Here is a 19,930-nt window from a genome sequence, read left to right as displayed (position 1 = left end):
GGCGAAACAACGAAAGAGAGATTTAAAAAAAAAAAAAAAAAAAAACGACTTCCAAAGACGCTGATCGGAAACGAGAAAGGGGCCGAGACTGTCGTGTACGCACCCCACTCCCTCTCACCGCCGGCTCCGCCGAGGAGCAGAAATGCGTGAAGAGTGCCGAGCGCTTCCGACGGCAGAACAAATCGATTTCCATGTCGGAATAGAGTGTGTACATGCACTATATGCCTGACCCGGTCACGACTGTGCGAGAAGTACGTGTGTTTGCATTACATAGGATACAATCAGGTATCTGAAAGCAATAAAAGCAACAACAACAAAAAAAATGACACACACGCGCACCAAAAAAAAAGAAAATTGCACCGCACTAGAGATAAAATCGTAGGATTGTTCTGTGAAATGTATGCTTCACGGGCAGTATTGACAACATCGACACAATGTTACATAATAGTTCTGCTATTTGCATCACGCACACGCGGGAGCAAACAGACGGGAAGTTGTTGGCGCACGCCCGCAGCACAAAGATGCCGAGTCCCGTTTAAGGGCACTTCAATCATCGGTGTCACGGTTTTGTGTGTTTATGGATTAGACTTGGATTTTGGTCATTCTAGGAACACATAACACAATGTTATGCATCTCACCTAAAGCAAAAAAAAAAAAAAGATGACTGGCGAGCAAAAGACACCAAAAGCAGACTGGATGACTTGTCCAACAGAACGCTCTTGAAGGCGTGTCGGCTGAACGTGCTGAAATGTCAATCAAATGTCTCGCGTGTTTCTTATGATCTTCTCCATGTTTCCGATACCTGCTTGAAGTCTACAGTGACTGGAATATGTCCCAACCTGGTCATCACGGGACTTTTCCACACCACGACAACAACGGGGCACTCTAAAGCAGCCACGCCAGCCCAAAGCCCTGGTCCACATCACATGGCTCTCCAGTCTTACTTCCTCCCCACCACCTTCCTAGTCCAGGCCTCCCTGTCCACACACTGTCTGTCAAGTCCCCACCCCCCCCCCCCCATTCCCCTTACTGGCACTCCCAACATTATCATCATGATGTGCACGCACTTGTGGCAGACAAGGCGCTCTAAAGCAGCCATGCCAACCAAAAGCCCCCGTCCACACGCGCGCACACTCACATGTGATAATGAGGCACTCTAAAGCAGCCACGCCAGCCCGAAGCCACTGTGGGAGGGGGGCATGCTCACGGCCAATAATGAGATGTTGACAGGCAGCCTCGCCAGTGGACGATCCAAAAGGAAGCGTAGGCATAGCTAGCTTGTTAACCGCATGTCGAATTTGTGTCGGGGAACAACCACCCACGTCGACGAAGATACTCAAGTGTCGGAGTCCAAAGTGTGTCACGAGGTGTCGTTTTAAGAAGAAGAAGAAGAAAAAAAATGGCGGAAAACTGTTTAACGGTCCAGCCCCACAACTGAGTATTTGCACATTTTCTGCAAGCGCCTCCAAACAGATTGATCGCAACAAATCTCCGAATTCATTTGACAGGGCCTGTAATTAAGATAGTCGCGAGCCAGATCTGATAATCTGATTGCCGCCGCCGCTTCCTGGGTTTGCCCCTATCAGACCCCGGCAACTGGAACCCGCACTTCCTCCGCTGCGGATGGAGGATGCCGAAATCAAAGTGGCATTAATTAGCTGCAGATAGGACGGGCGCTATCCTGCACTAGTCACGCTTTGCCGAACGATACGCAACATGACACGCAACAGTTTGGTGGCTTGTCATTTCCCCGGCGTTACCAAAGCGGCACTGCAAATCAAGTGGAGTCGGTCATGCTGTTTGCGTCTCATCGCCACATCAACACACTTCAGTCTCACGCGCTAAAAATAGTCGAGGCACCGGAGCGTTTCCTGTTTTGTGTTGAAAGCCGCTGGCCTTTGCTTTACGGTCGCGACGCTCACACCTCGTCAGCGCACCTGTGGATATTCCGAGGTCACGTTCCATGCGACTATGTCGATGCGAACATTGACATGCTTTCGAGATGATTTCCAAAAATAAAAAATAAAAAAAGTGGAGGGTTGTTGTTGAAAGCAAGAGGGTTAAAAAAACAAATCAGGAATCTTTCTTTCTTGTGTTCCATTAGTTTGCACAAGCACAACTGTATCCAAGAGAACTCTGGGAGATGTTAGTCAGATGTATTTTGTCTTAAATGTACAGTGTGTGTGTGTGTGTTTTCATACGTGTGTTACCTAACTTATTTGATTTCTGTGGATAACGTAATATTTGTCAAACAATCGAGACTGTCCTCGGTAAAATTAGCCTTGAATGACATGAAATAACCACGTCGATTTTGTCACGAGTTAGCTGCCGCCTGTGTGCAAAATACTCCGAAATTAAGCTACGCGCGTCGCGGGATTACTTTCACTTCAAGGTTGAGCCGTTTTACGGAAAAGGATGGCTTCACCTCACAAAAGTGCTTGACGACAAGTGTGTACATTTCATGTTTGACAGTTTCACTTCTGTTGAGTGACTTTCACTTTGCGCAGACACACACACACACACGTTCAAATTGGATCCAGCCATCATCCATCGTATGTCCGCCACTAGTCTTCCTACTGTGACAAAAGTACAAATGGTGTCAATGAAAAGCGTCTGCTCGCTTCCTTCCCGTGTACGCTTAATGTAAAGTTTTGTCCATGAAGTATTTAAGATATGAATATTTTTATTTTCCTACTTTTTTCATTTTCAGCGTGTACATAGAAATATGAAATGGTGAAACCAAGACTGTTTATGTGACGCACGTTTGTCGTTGAACGTGTTGCCCTCCTGATAACGGGAACATACTGTATGTTATTTATGTATATAGTGCCTCTCTGAAAGCCGAGTTAATAAATGTCAAATCTGCTGTCGAGAAACGCCGCCGAGGGTTTGATTGTGTCGCCGTAGCGCCACGCGCACTCCTGAGGGATGCCGCGGCCAATCGCCGTCTTGCTACACCTGCCCGGCGATTCCGTGAAGTGAACGAGATCACCAATTGCAGCACGGGCGTTCCAAATCAGGCAGACACACAAATTCCTTAATTCATCCCCAGACAAAGCGCTAAGTGTTGTTTTATGAATACGCAAGGTGGCGATAGGTCATTGGAGCATTGAAGGTTTGGACACCACATGTGTCAAGTGATGCAGACAGATGGATGTAGCAGACCAAATATAAGGAGTTCAAATGCTAAGAGAGACAAATTTCGAGCTGGGCCTACTAGCAATTTGCCTGTCACGGTGTTGTTCGATGTTGCCTTTCTTAAACCGGCAAAACCAAACAAATTCCGTCTAAGACTTCACAAAAATAAATGTTTTGTTCCAGAAAGTGACAAGTGCCTTACTGCCGCTAGGGTCATATCCTTAAAAGCCAACTAAGGGCCCATTGGGCATTTTTTGTCTCCATGTACTCGTCACGTACGTCCTCAAGCATGCCGATTGGTTCTTGTCAACTCGCTGCAAATGTACTTGTCGTTATTCTTGAAAGTGAGTCCAAGTGAAATAAATAGACATAAAATCTAATCCAACCTAAATCATCTCCAAATAACCCCAATCACTTCTATCGCGGAAAATTGGTCGACCAACGTTGCCTGACTTTTTTTTTTTTTTTTTTTTGTATGTGTTGTTGTTGTTGGGGGGGCCTAGATAGCATTTGGTCCAATCTCAACTCTGGTACTAGTTGCTGCTTGCGTGCAGAGAGGAATCCTGTTGAGCGTCCCTGACTCATTTATATCTTCTGCGCCTCGAGGGAAGCAATGAAGTCACTGAATCAAGTGTACGAATTCTCCAGATACACTTTTAAAGCAAACAGTTACAAAAAAAAAAAAAAAAAGAACTATTTTCGAGTCAGGCGATTCTATTCTTATCCAAACATACTGTGGAGAGTCAGGGAAGGGGAAAAAAAGCTCCCCTTTTCCCGCACCTCCGCTCCCGGCTCATCTCTTCAGCACCATCTGTACATCGAGTGTAGCATGCGTCGTGCATCTTTCAGTGTCATGAAAGTTTGATAGAAGCGAACACGGTCCTCATCTCATCTTGCTGAATAGTTTATGCGAGGATGAAGGTGTGGTGACAATTCTGTGCCTGATTGTTTATACAAGAATGCGTGTTTCCTTTGATGGGCATGTGTCAAGTCAAGTCAAGTCAACAGTATTTATAGAGCACTTTCAAACAGCCATCGCTGCATACAAAGTGCTGTATATGGAGCAATTTAACATGCACAATAAACAGTAAGACAAATCGGTAATAAAGGCGGTAGAAAGCACCAAACAGTAAAACCAGGAACAAATCTAAGTCATGCTGAGTCGAATGCCAAAGAATACAAGTGAGTTTTGAGGAGGGTTTTGAAGATGGGCAGCGAGGAGGCTTGCCGAATGTTCAGTGGGAGGTCATTCCAGAGAGAGGGACCAGCAACAGAAAAGGCTCGATCCCCTCTGAGCCTCAGTTTAGTTCTTGGTACTTCTAATAATGTCTGGTCCACAGACCTGAGGAGGGCAGGTGTGTAGGGGCGGATGAGCTCAGAGAGGTAAGGTGGCGCGAGATTATTCAGAGATTTGAAAACAAATAAGAGGATCTTGAAAATAACTCTAAAATGAATGGGGAGCCAGTGTAGGAGTTATGTGCTCCCTCTTACGAGTACCAGTCAAGAGGCGAGCAGCGGCATTCTGGACCAGCTGTAGGCGCCTAATGGAGGACTGGCTGACTCCAAAGTAAAGGGCATTGCAGTAATCGAGCCGGGATGTGACAAAGGCATGAATTACTGTCTCAAAGTGTTCATGTGAGAGGAGAGGTTTTATTTTGGCCAGCTGTCTAAGGTGAAAGAAGCTGGATTTAACAACGGCACCAATTTGCCGATCGAGTTTGAAATCACTGTCCAGTTTAAGGCCCAAGTTTGAGACTGTTGACTTAAGATAAGGAGACAGGGGGCCCAAGTCTACAGGATGGAATGTACAAGGGCCACTGGGACCAAACAATATCACCTCTGTCTTCTTTTCATTGAATTTCCAGAAGTTTTGTGCCATCCAGGTTTAGATTTCTTCCAGACAGGATAGGAGTGGCCTTAATGAGAAGGCGTCTTTCTTGCTCAGTGGGACATAGATCTGGCAGTCATCTGCATAGCAGTGGAGGGGAATACCATGTTTCCTTAAGATGGAACCCAATGGGAGCAGATACAGCGAGAACAGCAGAGGCCCCAGAATTGAGCCCTGTGGAACACCACATGACAGGGGAGCAGTGCGTGACTCAGAGCAGCCAAGGCTGACACAAAAGGTTCTGTCAGCTAAATAGGACCTAAGCCACTCAAGAGCACTGCCGCCAATGCCCACCATTTTAAACGAATAAGCGGATGCGTGATACATCGAAAACTAAAGTGGGGGTACGCACAAACCGATAATTGTGTCGAATCCGAGCACTTTCCGTCCCTTGCAATGGAAGTCAGCAAAGGAAGCTATTCTTGGATGTCTCTAAATGTTGATCTTGTGGTGTAAAGTGTGTTAATAAAGGTTGTTTTTCCTCCCTGATCTGCGAACTGGCTAAGCTAACGATTAGTCCAGCTGTTAGTTTGTAGTATATTAACAGATAAGCTAACGGTTAGCCTAACTGTTAGCTGTAGTATGGTAACAGATAAGCTAGCAGTTAGCCTAACCGTTAGCTGTAGTATGGTAACAGATCAGCTAACAGTTAACCTCAGAATCATCTTTATTGGCCAAGTATGTAGAACACACGAGGAATTTGTCTGAAATAAGTCACAAGTGTAGATATCTAGTATCACCTCTCGGTTTCCCTGTTGTTCAATGACCGCATTTACATCCTGAATGGATTAGGGGGGAAATACTTGGAGTTTTCTTTTTGAAAAAGTAATCGTTAATCCTCATGAGAATAACTGTTGCCCGTGACTGATAAAGCACCAGGTCTGGGCTTGCGTGTTGAGTTTATTTGAGCAGTGGCTCCCAAAGAGACGATTGACTTGAGCTGTAACAACATTATGGCGGTGAATGAAATTTTCCTCATGTTTATAATCTCTTGGCATGAATTTGCAAGTCTGGAAAACTGTCAGAAATGTTCTTATGCCTCGCCGTGCAGGAAAAATGTGACATATGGACATTTAGGTATATATTAAAAAGAACCCCAAAAATGTGCAAACAGGTTTGAACCTATCATACAAAAATGTCAGCAAGTAGATTCATTAATTGCAACGTTAAGAATTTGATCACGCATTTTTTTTTTTTCATCGCTGTGTGGTTGTTTTAAATACACTGTGTAATTGCTTTTTGTGTGCCTGTGTAGCCAGAAACTTTACCTTCAAGCCCCTTTTGCGAGGAATTGTTCACTATCTGCCAAGTTGCTGCTTGTTCTGAAGTGAGTTGAACCAAGTTCAACGCCACCATACAGCGCTCATGTCAAAATCTTTTCGAGCAAATCAAAGCAAAAAATGATCCAAACCAACAGTTTCTATTTGGGAAAAACTCACAAGTCAGGCCCCGAGTATCTCAAGGCCCCATTGTACTGGCTAATTTAACAATAGGCCCACGGGACAGCAGTTATTATGTAAATTAGCCGCACTGTTGTGTAACAGTGGGGCAGACGTGCAGAGTGGCTCACTCACGGGCCCATTTGGCGGAAATGGGCCGAGAAAATAATTTTCATGTGCGGACAGGCACCCCAGAGAGACGACTATTTGTCGACAAGCAATTCCAAAGTCCATTTTGCACAGTGTGTCCCCTTGAATGCCTCGCAATCCGCCTCGGTCAGACTCCAACGGCAAAGACTGTATCACACGGCTTACTTTTTTTTGAGGGGGGGGGGAGGGCAATTCGTGTATCTGAGTTGAAACGTCGTCGCGGCTTGTCGAAACTTGCGGCTAAGACTTCTGTCTAAAGATAGGCAGCGTGCGTGGATGACTAATTCATCAGCGTGATACCTTGTGGAGTCGCTTCATTCCCCAATTAAAATTCAATGCGGGCAGGCAGCGGGAACATGCAAAGCAGGTCCACATCATCTCATAGGGCCTCTCTTGGAGCGTGGCAGCGAATGCTTTCAGCTTCTTTACAAATACTTGATCTGCGCTATCGCTACAGTTTGATCCGTGTTATTAATTCATAGCCTCTCCCACCAGGGAAGGATCGAAGAGGAAACGAGGATTTTTTTTTTCCGTGCAAGTTCTCTGATTAATTATTGACAAGAGAGGCCAACAAGTACATGCTTTTAACACCATTTGCAACATGTTCTGCTTGACCTAAAATGACATTTGCGCCACTGGATGAGAGTTCTGCTTTTTGAAGGCTGGCAAAGAATATGCTGGTGTCGAGAAAATGCTTTTCTTAAAATATTGATCGACGCAGGTCAAAGCTATTAATGGGAAAGGGCGAAAAATACCACGTTTTTATTTTATTTTTCTCAAACACAGATTCTAAAATCAAAACATTGATACTGCTCACACTTCCGTTATTTAAGGTACCGGTAATGTATATGACGAAGTGGAACATATTTGAACGCGATTGAATGATTGAGATCTGATCGAAATGAGACGCGGTTGGCGGGAACGACTTTTGCTCGAAAATGCGGAACATGCGACGCCGCTCAGTCGGTCATTCTGTCTCCGTCTGACTCTGTCCAACGGCATCACGGCAGGTTGTTCAGAAGAGTCACGTTTTGAGCTTTTATCGGCTCCAAACAGCCAGGACGTGCTTGATGAAGTCGGTGGAAAAACAAAAAGAAGGTGTGACAACGCGACATACTTCCGGTTAAACCGCAACCAAAAGATGAGACTTTTAGGTTGGGGTGTTGTGAGGCGGGACCGTTGCTGGAGGTATCAAAATCATAAACACAGGTATGAAATGAGCAACAAATGAATACAGGACATGCTTCGACAACTCGTTTCATGAGCTCACTTTGGTCTAATAAGATCCCTGGCATTGGGCCAAAACTATCTATAGAAGGGTTGGCAAACTCATTTGTGCATTTTTGTCACAAGCCACATCGTGTGTGTGTAAATGCATTTGTACACTTGAGTAGGTCTATATGTTGACTTTTCTCTTGCGATTGAGATATACTAAATTATTTTTCTATTATTATATTAATATCAAACAACTTAAAGCTCACAACGAACAAGGAGTAGGACCAGGGAAGTTTTTTACTTCTTCGGTCTTCCTTTGAACATTGTACTGATTGATGACCAATTTTTTTTTTGTAGGTGGGTTTTTTTTTACTTCCTGCCAAAATTTCTGTCAATCTGTGTATATGTCCCAACAGACAAATTCATATATATATATATATATATATATATATATATATATATATATACGCACACACACACAAACAGGTATATGAATATTTAGATGTGTGTATATAACTAGCTAGCTAGCTGGTGTGTGTGCTAGCTAGCTATAGCTCCGTAGCTATAGCTAGCTAGCTAGCTAGCTATAGCTCCGTAGCTATAGCTAGCTAGCTAGATAGATAACGTTGATTGGAACACTACAATAAGAGTTTTCTCATGTCATCCAAAATACAGTAATGCACTGTGAAAATTTTAAAAAACAGTCACTGCGGTGTAAAATGACCACGCCACCCACTGTTATCCTATGGCAATATACTGTCCTATAATTTCAAAATACAGTATCATATTGTTGAAATAAATGACAGCAGGTGCAATGTAAAACTAGAGTCAATTACTGGCAGTGTGTCTGCCGCCAGTAATTGACTCTTACATTACCAAGAAATTCTTTCCATTGCATCCAAAGGCGCACTGTGTGCATTCAAATTGCCCTATGTGCTGCTGTCCATACACATACACACACACACACACACACCTTTGTAAGCAACTATGGTGAAGGTGCATTCATCACCCCGCTCCTCCTCTGTCAGCAGAATCATCCAGTCATAAAACAATCGTTGTCAGATGATACTTGACAGTTCATGAAGTTTTCATCACAGGTTCATAAAATCGATCCGGCGGCTGTCATTTGTACTGTTATCTTTCTATCTCAGCGGCTCTTCTCCTCAAGCTCTCCGCCTCCGGTGGAGCGCAGTCTGGATCACCCGTCGCAACGCCCACACCGACATCCTCAATTACTGTCATTATTATCATCCTTACAATTATTGCCATTATTGTTTTATGCCATTACATTTTTCTCCTTACTCCTCCTTGACAGTCTGGACCGGCGGAGGCAAAAGGCCGCCCACATTTGCCTTCTAGCTAACGTTTTCATAGATTTTAAAATGAGTTTTGTTTTTTTTGGGGGGGGGGTTTTGTCTCAGCAGAGTTGCTCTTGGGGGGATTGTTAGATGAGGGTATGGCCTGGACTTGCTGTATACGCCGCATGCCCTGAAAATAACTTTATGATTTGTGACACTCCATTGACTTGATTTAACTTGACTTGACTCTAGAGCAGAAATTGTTCCAAATATCTGCAACATTAAAGGATTATGACAAGTGTTCCAACACGAGACGTGCATCTTACCAAGTTTCAGATTGGAGAGATACCGTACATAACTCAGATTACTAATTTTGCCAAGTCATGAAATACAATATCACATTTTTACCCCATCGGACCATGACGGAATAGAATTGTCAGCAAGTGTTGAGAATGAGCGGTTGCAGACTTGAGAAGGTAACAAGGAGCGAGTGTGTGATGCGAGGAAATTAGCTTTAATATAATCAGTTGCGAATTGTTTTGTTGAGAGGCAGAGAGGTAATGCCGATGGGTCCCCGGGCCATTTCTGCTCCCTCACCTCGAGTTCAACGCCGATGCCGTCTCTGCACAGACCTGCCATCCTGAGCCTACTCTTCATTCCTGACATACTTGACTTCTTTCCTTTCCTCCTCCGCCGCTTCCTGCGAACCCGCAGGGCCACGCTGTCTACGGCAGGGGTGGGCGATCCTTTTGCCAAAAGAGGCCATGTGAGAAATTGCAACAGTCGCGCAAGGGCCGCGCCGACACGCTAACCTCGTTTCCGGTGTCAGTGAAATGCTTCACCTGAAAGGGAAAGTCAAGTCCAACATGTTCTTTACAGTATACGTTCTATTCTATCGCTTTGTGCTGCCACATGCTGGCGATTAAAAATGACATCACCGTGCCTAAGGGATCAGCTAGCGAATGTCCAAATCCAGACGAAGTAATGTTACTGCAGATGCTCAAAGCAATAAAGAGAGAAAATATCCACAGTTTGGGATCATTTTACACTCGGAAGAAAGAAAAAGTCTAGCGTGTCTGCCGCTAAGCAGAACCGGCTAACACAAATTGACCGCCACGGTGAACACCGTTAGCTAACTGAACGCAGTCTACCTCAGCAAATGAGAACGAACTGTAATTCCTCCACAGCTGGTCAAGCATTGACAGGCAGTGGAGCAGTCACAATCGATTTATTGAACAAAACAAACAGGAAACAAGCACGTACAAACACGAGCTACGCTAGCCACAATTAACCCCAAGCCGCTCAACATGCAAACTAGCAAACGGCTGAGCAAGTTCACAGCTAGCCGCCATGCTGAGCCAAGAACAGCCACATTTGCACTCTCATGCACTGATCCCAACGTCACTCAACGCACATTCAAAGTCTGATACTACAGTGGAAAAAAAAAAAAATTATACAACAGTTGTGCATGATTAAAATGTGGTAAACCAACATAATTTTCCTGTGGTTTCCTCAAAAATAAACAAATGACGTGTTTGCTTAACATTTTTTTTATTATTATTATTTTTTTTTTTTTTTTGGTCTATTGACCGAATTGAAGTACCGTACATAAATCCATTTCTGACACTTCTCCCATCTGTCCATACCATGGTAATGAGGTGACGCATCAGAGATAAGGACAGATTTAAACTTGTTAGTTAGGGAGCGTCGCTGCTGCCACGGTGTTCAAACTTGCCTCGCGCTCATCGCATGCATCTGCACATTTCCTTTTCAATGCAGACCAATGTACTTTTCTATTACGACGCTTGTATTCGTTGTGAACAACAGTCATTTGACACGCAGAAATATTGGGGGGGGGGGGGGGGACACGTTGACAATATCGTACGGAAATCCAGGTCAGGTCAGATGTAAAAATTCATCTCAATTCCACCAGCTGTTTTTTTTTTCATGATTGCGTCACATCAGCTGTGACCTCCTCTCACCTCCCCTTCATTGGAAAATGAAGGGGATTACACAAACGTTGTGACGAGGTCGCATACTTCCATTCCTTTCTGTGCCAGGTCATCGACATCATCCCTCCTGGCCGCATGACACCTAGCATCGAGGGCTTTAATGCGGACTCTTTCGGTCAAAGTAAACGTAAAACAAAGAGAATTACACCGTCTATATGGGAAGCAACCGCATCGCTTGGCTGTTCAGTCTGCTAACTTAATGCTAATGCTGACATCTATAATGTGCTGCATTTACCCTCATGGGCGACGGATTGAACTGTCATATATTCTTTATCCACTGTGTAAAATGGCAAATAAAAAATGTACCGATGAGCGGAGAAAGCAGTTTATAATTTATAAAGGTTGGTCAAATGAATGCGATCAGAAATTCTGTTCCCTTCAAAAGATGGAGGACTCCGCCGCAGTTCTCCAGTGGCAAAGGTAAACACCATTTGTGAGCATTTGAACAAAAGCCAAACACCGTAATTGCCCCGACGAAGCTCATATCCAAGTCTGACTTTCACAGTTTCAGTGATGGACTGTAATTACCAGTTTGCGTGCTTGAATGGAAAAGTGAACCGTAATCATACCTTGTCATTGCCACTTGAAAACCGCCTTAAAATAAAAACAACTTGTTAATGACTCAAAAATGACTGTTGTGCTCTGCTTTGAAATGACAGCAATGAAATCGCATCATAGCAATCATTCCGACACGTGACTGCTTCCAAGACAAACGACGAAAGACGGTTTCCAGGCCCGGGGGGTTCGGCCTTTGCCCAAGCGGCCCAATATGGGGGACACAAGAGGAAGCGGCCGTGGAAACGAGTCCTGCTTCCACAGCAGTGTTGCCACAGTTGCCTTGAAGAAGTAACCGAGTTACATTACTGATGAATGGTCTCCTTGTTTTTATATCTTTCTAGACTTCACGTGAATACTTTTGACCTGATATATTTTACTGTTAATACGGTAAGTAAAACATTTTGCTACCTGTTGCAGCTCTGCTTCACACAATCTGTTGGGACTTGGTAAGCGTGAATGTACCATGCTGTGATTGTAAATGGTTTTTTTTTCCAAATGTGATTTTTTCGGGGGGGTTTTCGAAAGTAGATAACACTTTGTCGACAGCACGCAGCGTACAACCAAACTTAAAATGTGCATCTTTAGCTGTCACAATCTCAACATAGGGACTGCATTTCCAGCTTTACAACGCAAACATCTCTACACGTGAGACAGCAACATGCTAAAAAATAAAAATGAAAAAAAGTGCATTTTTGCAGTGGTGATCAATGACTTGCTGTGCTTCATGTAACTCCCTTCTGCAGCCCAGAGGCGTTTGTCTGCGGTTTCCTTCTTTGAAGGTAGAACTTCATCAGGGTAATCGTGTCCTACTGTAGATGGAGTAATGCAGCGGATTATTATTTACTCAATATCGCAGTCGTTATCGAGTAACACTTTACTAACATGTTACCGGCGTCACTGTTCCTGAGACATACAACGTTAGCTAAAACTAGTCAGGCTTACCTCCGCTGAGAGGGGTTGGACAAAGTTAGACAGTGGAGTTGCCACTGGGATAAGGCAGGGAGTATGTGTGGGCTTATTAGTCATCCTTGGTGAACGAGAGGATAATTTCCCTGCAATTTGGGGTTAGGGAATTTGCTCTGACCATCGTTTGCGCTGATACACCAAACAGCAGTTGTAGATACTTCCTTCATTTTACTGAGGGACCGGAAAGAAAAGCCTGCGGGATCTGATCACATGCTGTGCCAATCACATGAGGATGGTTCAGGAAAACCTGAGTTTCAGGTTGACCACCGACCGCATGTCTAGGCTTGGATTCGCACCGCGCAGTTCTAGTGAGAAATTTCCGACGTATTGCTCTCACAATGTGAATATGCATTATTCTGGTGCGTCCGTGTGAACCGTGCGTCATGAAGTACACGATTCTGCGTTTTTCCTATGAATCAAAGCGCGGGGGGGGATGGCAGCCAACATATGGGACTCTGTTTTCATGACTGGCGTGAATCCGGTCTGCGCCGTTGTGGGCGCGAACGCAGCCATATTGATTCGCCGTCAGTCAAAACAACTTCTCTCATCCCTTTTAAATGTGGCACAATGACAGTCTTGCATGGGCACATTTCTGCGAGGAAAAGGACACAACGTAAATGGGTACCCTCATGAAAATACTGCAAACCTCACGAATCTACAGGCCCAAAAATCACAATATGCCGGAATTTCCACATGCGCTGTCAATGAAAACAGACAGCAAGGACTGTGACAATTCGGTCTAAAGACACAGAGGAGCTGCTGCAGAAGTGTGTCAACGTCATGGACTGGTTTTATGCTTTTAAAGAGATATCGGAATTGTTGATCTATTCCGAACTGCCGTAGCATCTTGATTTCCCATCTGAGGAGCAAAAAAAGACCTTATCTTTGTGTATTTATTTATATCGCAGGATGTTATACTGTTCTTACCTCTGCGCTATCACAGCCCAGTGTTGATGTTTGTGGAATTATTTACTGTGCATGCAATTTGGCTGCAGGAATAGTTTGATTTGTTCCCTCAGATATGGGTAAAACGGAACTGCAAGGAAATGGATGGTCCAAAGTGTCCGGTGCAGGCATTTGGCTGATCTAAATAGGCATTTGGACCTGCAGTGTAATTCCAGCCATATGGTACCTCAGGTGAAAACCTGATCAACGATTACAGAATGTCTCAATTCTCTGCCATCCTGCATTTTATGCCGACAGAAAGCAATGGCTGCATATTCCTTTTATAATGGAATATGCAGATCTAGTAACGATCTGGTTTCAGACCCAAAGGCAAGGTCCATCGGATCATCGACTTTTGCCGTCGAAATACATTGTGCTACGGATGGATGTTTGGAAGGATGGACGGACGAAGGAACGGATTTTGGATACACTTGCTGCTACTCGTCAAGCTGCTTGTGTGAGTGACGTTCGATCAAACTTTGTTCTACCGGAACTCTTGGCAGGTGGATTGAAATGTTTTAGCTCAGTGAGTCCCCCCCCCCCCACCCCCCAGCTTTCAAGCCCCCTCCCTAGTCATCTCCCCTCTCCATTCATCCATCTGTTGAGTCCTCCATCCATCTAACCGCTCAGTTGGGACATCCAGTGCAGCACAAGCCTCTAATCTGCACGCCAGTGCAGATGCCGTTTTGTGGCTTACAGGCAGCAGGGCACTTATTATTGTACACACATGCATACACCAGCGCGTGCGTACGCACACACACACACACAAGTGAGCACACATTGGGGGAAAAAAGTCCTCTAATGTGGTCGGCCAGCTGCCAGTAGCGTGCCTTCCCCTCACCAGTGTGACCCAAACACCGTCAAGGCTCCCGATGCCGCTCCTTCACTTTGGGGACTTTCCAGTGGAGGCGTGAGAAAGAGTTAGACAAAGTAGTGATACTGTCAGGACACTGAAGGACTTATAGGAACCAATTAGAGAAATCAGGTCAACATGAAGGTATGGTAAGAGCAAAAGGGGCATATTCAAATTGAGACCAAGACGTGGATGAATGGTCCACATATTTTAAAAAAAGAACCATTTATTACCCACCTGTTGCCTTGATTTCTCATAAACAGCAATAATGCTCCGACATGGGTCGGTCCAAACGTGTTCAAAATGACAAAACGAAATCTAAATTACAGATATACTGACACTTAAACGAAACTGAAATACGATTGACTTGATTTTGTATTGTATTTTATTTATTTTTTTACTTTAACCCTTTAACCTAACACCCTGTAACCTGATAACATGACAAATAGTCCACTGTAGTAACCGCTATCCCTGAAAGGGTTAAAATAGGTTAGCTTAACCCACGGTGCAATATCTCTATTTAGTAACTTAAGCCGCAGAACATGAAATCCGACCGCCCATAAATATTATTCGACAGAAAATGGCAGATCGGGGGAGGAAGCAACATGATACATTTACTCCATTCCATTTACTTGAGCAACTTTCTGGATTCAACCGAACGTGACAAATTGACACGAAACCCGACAGAAACAACAACACGCGAGAGGCGACTTGTAGTTCCGAGAGCCACAATACCACGAGTCTCACTTTCAATTTATGTTTAATTTACAGATTATGAAGAACTCTCATGCGTGCCTGCCTCAAAATGTCCAAATTTCAGCCTACAAGAACTCATTTGACCTTGAGAAAACACATTGCGGTTTTCGAGGGCTTATTTTGCTGTTTCACGAGTTACTTGAGTCGATTTTTCGGGACTTATTTATTTGGAGGAGTACTTTTTATTGATACTTGAGTCATACAATTCTCAAGTAACTTTAGGCTACTCTACCCACCTCTGGGAAAGATTTGTTTGATAATGATGTCAATGTTGGCTATCGGGACGTTACGTACTCAGAAATGGCGAGCAAAGTAAATGTTTATAAAGCACTTGTCAACTACGCTGGGGAGGGGCGGGTGGACGGATGGAGGAACCAGAAAGTGAAGTCAGGATTGCAAATGTCTGGCGACGCCAGGCCAGCGGGCACATCTGCCGACGAGGTCAGAAATCTCTTCCCATCGCGGTACCGTGACGATGATGGATGCGGCACCCACAGAGGGTTTTTTTTCTTTTTTTTTCTGTGGCGTCAGCCTCCAGAGCTTAAAGTCCATCTCTCTCTGATGTCTCCTTTGCTCGCTTTGGCAGGGCCAGGTCAGATGCAAAGCAATATTTGCAATTGCCGGGAATTGGTAGTGACTCACGGTGCAAAAATTGAAGCAAACTGCTTCAATTAATATCGCGTGTGAAGGAAGAGAACCAAAAGTGGAAAAGGAACACATGAAATAACAAATTCAAATTAAGTGCTTGATGAAACTGATGTGTTTTGTTTTGTTTTTAGATTAAAAAGACTCATTCATTCATCGCCGATTACAATTCTCATGTTCTTGAAATACTGTGCCACAAAAAAAAAAAAAAAAACAATACTCTGTGCTGATTCCATATGTCTGTACAGCGGTTGTGATGATAAAATGCACCGATACTACACCCCCCGATACCGCTTCACCATCCTGCTCATGTGAAGTCCCAATATACCGTAAAATGTCCCGCTACATTCGAGGCTAAAATTGAGGAATGCCGGTACTCCGTATTGCTGCGTAGCGGCCCTCGAGTGAACATGCTTGACGAGATGCTTCCGTCATTTCTCGGGGGAAAATTACTGTAACCGTCCTGTATTCAAACTGTGCCAGCACGCTGATTTCTGGCTGTCCAAGATGGTCACGATGCGCTCTCCGCGCATCAACTTTGATTGAGGGGCAGATTAAGTAACCTGTGATGAGGGCTGACGCAAAATGATAGGGTGAGGCCTACTTGCATCAAATGAATGGATAGTTGTCGCCTTTGAGGACTCCGATGAAAGTATTAGTTCAATGGCCAAGCCGATCGTCTCAGCATATCTGCTCGGATATCGAAAAAAAAAAGTAGTCTGAAATCAAATTCAAGGACCTGGCTGTAAACCAGTGCGTTCAAGGTATTCGGTATCACAATGCGTTATCATAACAAGTTATTTATAATCCACCCCGGATTGTTTTGCTCAGGCCAACCCTTTTTTTTTTTCTTTCTTTCTCTCTTTCTTGCAAAACCACCCCTGCAGCTGTTGACATTCGCAAACCCTTTCAGTTGATATTAAATGTTCCCGGAACAAGAGCCGCGACTTACGGTAAGGGTCCGTCGGGTGTTTGTGTTGCGTCACCGTTGTTGGGATATAGTAGGCATAAAGTGAGGTCAGAGGTCAAATGGGGTCCCACTTGCCTTGACAGGAGTGACCTGACTTCCTGCAGTTGGGAGCGTCATGTGTGGCGCGAAGGGGAAGGCGGCCATCGCGGCGTCGGAGATGGAGAAAATATCGGTTCGTTTCGGACTCGTTAAACAGGCGCGACGCGGACATAATGACACAATTGTATCCAGATGACGCCCAGGCGAGGGCGGATCATTTCTCACAGGAAAGTTTACACGCTCGGTCGCGGGACTGACAAATTGGCCTAAAGATGTTGTTTGAGATCTTGACTCAATATTGCCCTTTTTTGTTAACGTAACAAATCGCTGCAACTTTATCTGGGTGTCCGACAGGTTCTCAGCGCAAGGACTAATGCGGCCTCTGTTTCTTTGGGACTTGGATCTATTGCCAACCGTGAGGAGGAGAGGAGAGGACGGGCTGCGTTTTGAACGTTCCACACCGTCGTTTTTAAGAAATTGGGGTTGTAAAATCGCAAAAAAAAATTATTTAAAGGGTACAAAATATGAGGATTTTTTTGTAAGGCAAACAGCTCAAAAAAAACAACAACAACAACAAAGTAGCTCATGAATAACATGGAATTACATTTTTTAAAGTCCCATTTCACCCCATGAAAAAATGGTGTCTTATTATTCAAGTAATTTGTTTTATGGTGTGTTTGTTGAGCTTCAATTGCTCGTTGTCGTGTTCCTCATTGGGTGGTTACTCAGCTGGATGTTATTGGCCACATTAAAGCCCCAATTAACACCCCCGTCACAGTCATCAGGTCATTTATTGCTGAAATTACAGAGGGAGAAGAATACCACTTCTGGATTTATAACCTCTCAAATAGGTTTGACCCCGGGGTGGGGTCAAACAGTGTCATCATCGCTCTTTCGAAAAATGACTTCAGGGTTAGGGGATTCTAAAGTGGCTGGAACACCAGTTGGATGCAAAACTCGCTCTCACGCATGTCAGAAATGGACCACAGGGAAAGGAATATTAGAATGCGAGTTGTGAAGTGTTCAGTGTACAATACTTGACATTTTCCTTTTTGTTTTGACAGCAAGATTCCACAAAGCAGGTGTGCCTGAACAATCGAATCAGGTGTGTCGGAGTAGGGAAAGACCGAAAACAGGCAGGATATGGCTCTCGAGAAACTGGAGTTCCCTACCCCTGAGCTAGATGAACACCAAAAAACAAGCCAACTGAGCTCTCGGCAAAGTTCGTACGGCTCCCATAAGGAATTTGGGTTGAAATGCAAGCGGCATTCTTTCTGCACATTTTATTTTATTGTTTAACATTTCATGTATTTTGAAGATGAACCACAACCACAAGAACATCAACCAGGATCAACCAACAAAATCTCATATTTAAAAAGGCATTACTGGTTTGATTCCATATGCTTATGGTCAGCCTAAGTATGACACTGTGTGTGTGTGTGTGTGTGTTTGCTCCGTGTGTGCGTGTGTGTGCATGTATGTGGTTGCTGAGCGTATTTGCATATAGAGCCAAGCATATTTGACTGGGTTCATCCCGCATTTGTGAGTAACGCAGCGAGGCAGGCGACCTTGTCCGTCGACTGCTGCGGGGTGAGCAGGGTGGGGCGAGAGACCCTGATGTGGTCGCCTGTGCGCTACTTCAACACACGGTGACGGAAGCACCGGGCTCGGTGCATCGCCAACAATGTCTGGGAATCCTCAGCGCGCGTGCACGCGAGTGCACGTGGCGGATGCGATGTGGGTCTGAGCGGCCATACCGATCATTATGGATTTGGGTGTCATGGTCATAGCCTGGGAACATTTTGCTTCAGATACGAGAAACAGCTGCTGGCTTCACCCAATATGGTACACCGCTATCATGAGCAATGCCTCTGGGAATGTTGACTATTTGTTTCACTGTGTATACGTGTATGTCACATTTAGTGGGATTCTCCGATGTTTTGGTGGGACTCTCCGGTGAAGTCAATTCACAGTTTAAAATGGCCGAAAATGTGAAGAGACTGACACTCGAGATGTCGCGTTTCACTGTTTTGCACCATTTCAGTTGTCCTAGCACAAATAAAAGCCACAAGTCCGAGGATCGAAATAAGCGGTTTCGCTAGGCAGTTTGCAAAGCAGAATTAGCATTTTTTTTTTGCGCCTCATCAAAACACATTGAACAGTAAACTGAGAATCTACCGTAGAGACGCTCCCTGGTCTGCACATGCACGTTAAGGTGGAGGAAAGCAGCAGTCGGAGGGAAAGGCTCGAATAGCTCAGGGCTACTTAGGCCGCACCAGTTAGCTAGCAATGAGCTATAGCTGGCTCCTGCTGAGGCTAAACACAATGCAGAGCTGCTTATAAGTAATCATCGCGTATGTGGCGGGGTATACGGTACATTTTTGTGAAATATTGCTCTCATGAAGAGGTTACAGAGAAACACAGAAAAGCCATGTTCATTGCTAAGCTAACCTAAGATTGACACAGCTTGCGCATTTAATGCTTGCGTGATCAAGTCCACCTTACACGGTTGAAAACAATACTGCTCTGTGGTGTGTCAAATTTAGAAGACATTTATTTTCACTTTCTGCCGACGCCAGACATGTGACAGACAAAGGTAGTGCCTCGTCGCCAAATTTGAGTCGGTCTTGACTCGACCTAACCCGTGTAACGTGACATGATGAACAATTGGTCGTCCAGCGTCTGGAATGCCAATGTTCCGATGTTTGAAATCTTACCATAAAAGAGTACATAAAAATAAACGTGAAAAATAGTCAGCCATGATTGCTTGAAAAGCTCTACAACGACTGGAGTGTTTCTACTTTTTACAAGATGGCTTACGACCAACGTGAGAAATGTGAGTCACAGCAAAACGGAAGGATACATGCCAACTGAGGTCATGTGTTCCCGTACAATCATAAAAACCTGGCCAGATTTGTTTTTAATGTCACAAACAGTGGACATGTCTGGGGGGGAAAGCGATGTCTGGTCACCCTTGGACCGACAGATGTTTGCGCTGTTAGCAATATGCTAATGGACTTTTGTCAGACAGAACTACATGTTTGTTTGTTTGTTTTTT

The 19,930-nt window shown here is 44.5% G+C and overlaps 1 long non-coding RNA gene across 1 annotated transcript; it reads left to right on the top strand.

The window, feature by feature from the left end:
* The first annotated feature begins 16,738 nt into the window (after nucleotides 1-16,738).
* On the top strand, nucleotides 16,739-17,624 carry LOC147198566 (uncharacterized). The gene is made up of 3 exons (XR_015102357.1): nucleotides 16,739-16,816; nucleotides 16,917-17,005; nucleotides 17,227-17,624. It is a non-coding gene; the product is annotated as an uncharacterized LOC147198566 (long non-coding RNA).
* Nucleotides 17,625-19,930: the final 2,306 nt, after the last annotated feature.

The sequence above is a fragment of the Hippocampus guttulatus genome, chromosome 11, assembly GCF_054856545.1.
Source record: "Hippocampus guttulatus isolate MCC_2025c chromosome 11, RoL_Hgut_1.0, whole genome shotgun sequence".
Lineage (NCBI taxonomy): Eukaryota > Metazoa > Chordata > Actinopteri > Syngnathiformes > Syngnathidae > Hippocampus > Hippocampus guttulatus.
This window is presented reverse-complemented; position numbering and strand designations above follow the sequence as displayed.